The following is a 5,394-nucleotide window of genomic DNA, read 5'->3' on the forward strand; positions in this document are numbered from 1 at the left end:
ATTGCATTTTAACAAAACAGTCTGCACCAAATAGTGAAAAAATAAAAGGTCCAAATGAAAAGAGTAAAGCCAGTATCTGCCCTTCAGGGAAGATACTGGCAGATAGTGGTCAACAGTCAACTAGTGGTGTGAATGCATAAGATGTGTATTTACACACAAACACCACATTCCTGAGAGCATATTTCACTCCATCCTCAAAGGCATGATTTCAGTGTGAATATAAAATCAATACATCAAATGTACAACATCGTCAACATTTCATTGCATTTGCCCTAGCTCTGCCAAACTCCTCTATCAATAAACGTTAGCAATGAGGATAATATGAAAATCTTTATTCTCTCTTCTTTATGGATGTGGATCACCGTACGGAAAGCTGTGCGCACAATATCCTGCCCTTCTGAATCGAAAAATAGTAAACGAAAATCAGTATCAAATTATGCCTATTCAAAATTGCAATAGCAATACAAGATGGTGGTTATGACTATGCTTTGAACTGGTCATGGCTCTTGAGAACTAAAAACGTACCCACAGAATGCCTCAGAATAACGAAAGTCACTAGTCCAATTTCATATTTGTCCAAAACCATCAATGATATATTTCGATTTCAAGTCATGCTGAATTTAAAGTTAATTTTCTATGAGCTCTATCTATTCAATAATGGTAATAATATTAATACATTTTATATAAAAACTATAATCAACATGGTTAGGTATCTAATGTAGACTAGTTAAATGACAGCTCATGAGATGGCTATCATCTTAAGAGACCCCAGCCTGGCCCTCAGCAAATGGAAAGAAAGAAAATAGTAATTCCAAAAAGTTGTCAAAGTGGTTGACAAATCTTTTGGGGACGACAATCCTCTTTTCAATAATCCCAAAAAAATTCACCAGTGCTGATGCCAACATGTATAAAGTGTGACGCTTAGCATTCAATCCACATCCTGATCTCCTGTCATCCTGTCCCCTCTATAAAAAACCTTGCTAGGCGCTAACAAAGAGCTAGCTAGCGTGTTGAGTCACTTGAGTAGGATCCAGCCTCATCGCATACCTCCCATAATGTGTTGTTCCATGCTTATGACCCGTTTCAGACGTCACATTGTAGTAAATACAGATGTGCTCAGAAAGCTGTTTCTACGTTTTCCTTGATTGACTTCAAGTAACATTCAGTACTAGAATGTCACCAGCTGCGTTCAACTAAACTACAAGGACCTTTTTGTGAACTTCATTCAGAGTTAAAAGTCCCAATGTTAAACTCTGGCCCATCCTATTAACGTTGAGAAGAAACTACCATGAGAATATTCAAGTCAAATTGCGCCAAGAAAAATAAATGAAAAAGGAAGTTCCCTGTGTGTCGCCAATTTCTGGTTAAATATGTTTGGAATGTCTTGGAGACAATAGTGGTGGTGGGGGTGTTTGAGTGTGTGTGTGTGTGTGTGTGTGCGCGCATGTGTGTGTGTGTGTGTGTGTGTGTGTGTGTGTGTGTGTGTGTGTGTGTGTGTGTGTGTGTGTGTGTGAGACTGTGTTGTGGGAGGGGGTTTACTGTATTTAAAAGGCATAAAGGCAGATCTCAGCTTCCCAGAGGGAATTACACCACAGCCTCTCCCTCTCCCCCAACTCTCTCCCTCTCCCTCTCTCTCCCTCTCCCTCATTCTCTCTAACTTGTCCCAAGGGGAATCAGTTGCAACCCCAGCATCAGTGTGTCAGAGGTAAAGGCGTGTGTGTGTGTGTGTATGTGTGTGTGCTTTGTTGTGTTTGTGTGTGTGTGTGTGTGTCTTCATGGAGGTGATGTTGCTTGAAGGGGGAAGGTGTTTTGGTTACCGCTTTGTGCTTCTGTGTGTGTGTGTGTGTGTGTGTGGTGTGTGGTGTGTGGTGTGTGTGTGTGTGTGTGTGTGTGTGTGTGTGTGTGTAAAAATGTTGGTTGCACTGGGACCCACCTATGTCTGCCAGCAGTCTCCCCGTGCACCATGCTCCTAACCTGACCCACTGCTCTACACTTCTCTCCCCCCCCCCCCGACACACACACACACACACACACACACCTACATCCATCCCACCCCTCTCCTAAGTGTGGGCTGCTAAGAATAACCGGCTCACACAAGAAGGAGGCCCAGACATGGCGGTGATGCAACCACTCCCCGTCCTACCCCACCCGTAAGCTCATAAATCATTCAGTGGCAGACACTGCGGGGGATGGAGGGGTTTTGTGTGCGTGTGTGTGTGAAAAAGAGAAAGAGAGAGAGACACAGAGAGAGAGAGTGAGAGAGAGACAGAGAGAGGGAGAGAGAGATGGGTGTGTTGGTGGTATGGAAGTGGGTGGGGTTTTAACCAGAGGATTGTCTAGTGATCCTTGTTCCGGATGCGTAGCTCTATAAGCTGCCTGTTTTTCCTTTGAACCTCCACCTTCAACCACCTCTAAATCCACCACCTCCTCCACACTACTTCTACTTCCTCAACCTCCACCCCCATCCACCACCAGCACCACCTCCCCATCCTCCACCAACTCCACCACGACTTCCACTTCCTCAACCTCCACCACCACCCACCCACTAGCACCTCCCCATCCTTCATCATTTCCACCACCACCTCCACCATGAACTACACATCCACTTCCATCAACATAAGCACCTCCATATCCGCCACCACCTCCACCACCGCCGCCACCATCTCCTCCTCCACCCACACCTCCTCCATTACCACCTCCTCCGTCACATCCATGGCCAGGCAGGCGACACACAGCAGCAGTCAACAGGAGTCCCATTGGAAGCAGTGGGGTGTTGAGTGGGGGCGGGGAAAACAAGCTGAGGCTACGGTTCGCTGACAATGAAATGCCTGGAGGTTGAAGGGAGGCACTTAACCTGCACCGCTTCAGTAGTCATGGGGGTCTGCCTACCATCCATCACTCATTTCTAGACTACTTTGACTCCAAATGGGGGAAAATTCTGTCAAATATTGATCGGCCCGCATCCCATTCACATAGGCCAATGGGTGTTTTTTTTTGCCAATGCCGTCAGACTTGCCTTCCCTTAAAACTGCATGATGTAACTTTTTGGCAATAGAAACCGTTATCCAAGCTGGTTAATTGATGAAAAAAAACATATCAAGATGGTAAACTCCCTTGGGATTGGCCATGTAATTGTGTGTTGTTCTGGTTAGCAGAATTAAATACTTAAATACTAAAAACATATCCGAAAGAGACCACTTAGAAGTTCAGTTTCCTCAGTTACTGCCAAGATGATGGAAGTTGGATTGAGAGTGTGAACCAATTAAGAAATATTGTGTGGAAGCAAAGATTACACCACAGATACCAACAAAATAAAAGTTATAATCTTCAGCATGGCTAGGTTTGCAGTTAGGAACACTTTTTCGTTGATCTATTCCGCATTTGACTGAGGTAAAGTTACAGACACCAAGAACTGAGGTTGTTTACGGTAGGTGGAAATTGGAAACATTCCGGCACAGCTAGCAGTTGCTCTAGCAGGCAGAGAGACCAGCTACCTGCCGAGATATGTAACACACGTATCTGCTTCAAATGTCTACGTTTACCTTTATCCATCTTCTAACTCGCTCAAATTCTTGAGTCCCGGGAGCCTCCAAGCTGAAAGCGTCATTTTACTGAAGTCCTTTCTACTGAAGTCCTTTTAACGCGCTCCCTGCTTCGTACAAACACACTCTTTTTTTTTGGCACAGGTTCAAAGAAATGATATAAGATTCGGAATTCTGCCCCATTCCCATGCCACATCGCGGGGGGCTGTTTCCCTTGAACCCTTTAATTATACACTTTTCCTTCATTTTAGCTATGTAATGTTATGGATGCTTGATCTGCGGTGGCCCAAGCTTTCACTTTGTCTTCTGCAGCCGGAAGTCGAAGTTAAACTGAGCACTGGACACTGACATGCTGGTTTGCTGGCCTCAGGTGTCCTTGCTAGAGGTGACCTGGCAGAAGTTACCAGACTGCACACGTCTCTCAGAGTTCTACGTGTCCAATGTGACCACCACCCCCCTCCCCCAGTCATACACACACACACCATTCCTCCAGCTCCAGCATTTGGAGGTCAGTCGTTTCATTTCTTTCTTTGTGTTGTTTTTTTGTTTGTTTGTTTCTTCTTTGTGCATTTTTGTGCATTGTGTTTGGTGGGCCTTTGATCCTTTGACTTTCGGTCTAAATAATGGTTGGGTTGTTGCTGCATAATGCAGCGGAGCCGAGACAGATATATGGCAAAGCCAGTGTGAGGTTGGCGAGGAGAGAGAAAGCCTCTTCTCTTTTCCTTTTTTTGCATATCTCTATCCGTCGGTCTCTCTCTCTCTCTCTCTCTCTCTCTCTCTCTCTCTCTCTTTTTTTTTCTCTCTCTCTTGCTGAAATTCCTCCTGACCACAGAAAAGCTCTCCATTACCCAACACCCCTGCAGATATCAAACACTGCAATCCCCTCTCTCTCTCTTTCTCTCTCTCTCTCTCTCTCTCTCTCTCTCTCTCTTGCCACATCATGTGCTTCATGCCTCTCTCGGAAGGTTGGAGGAGTGCTCTGCTGAATGAGATTTGTGTTAATGAATAGAGAACAAATTGGGAGTCGAGGTGGAGGGAGAGGGAGAGAGAGACGTGTGCATGAGTCCTAGCAGGTTTACGCGCGGAAATTGGCACACAGCTTGCAGCCATGATATTGCATTCCTGATCCTTGTTTAAACAATATAAGACATGAGGTTTAAGGGCTGGAGAGATGAGGAGAGAGTGTGTGTGTGTGTGTGTGTGTGTGTGTGTGTGTGTGTGTATCTGTGTGATTTTAGTGTGTGTGTGTGTGTGTGTGTGTGTTGCGGGGGCTCACACATTTAGTTAAAAAACAAAGAAGTCAATACTGTGGATAACAGACGCTTTTTGAATCAATGGCTTTATTGCCTTTAGTTCCTCCAGGATTTTCGCTTTTCTTCTTACAACAACATCACAGGTCCTAACGTCAGAGCAGATTCAGTCCACCTCCGTCTGTGGCATCCAGGTTAACAGAAAGCACATCGAGGTAATTTTTGCTCCCACACCTACCACTTTTTCTTCCTACTTGTTCCCATTTAGAAGAGGCCTTTCTTTTTGTTAACATCCCTTTATCACCTTGTTGGAGGTGAATACTACTCCCCACTCGTTACCTTCCACCCGCGCGTTCGTCTGCAGTGTTCAGGGGGAGGGGGGGGGGACCTCGGTAGCCCCTCCGAGCTGTCTTCACCCCCGCACACACACCACGAAACGCAGGAGAACCCGCATGTAGGCAGAGACTCACCAAGAGACGCAGGCTTTTCCCCATTTCCCCCCTCTCGCTCTCTCTCTATCCCTCTCTCTCTCTCTCTCTCTCTGCCTCACATGTTCAAAAACAAAAGGTGTTGCCTGGTGACAGGCAACACCTATTACACTG

Source organism: Micromesistius poutassou (genome assembly GCF_964030765.1).
Source record: "Micromesistius poutassou genome assembly, chromosome: 16".
NCBI lineage: Eukaryota > Metazoa > Chordata > Actinopteri > Gadiformes > Gadidae > Micromesistius > Micromesistius poutassou.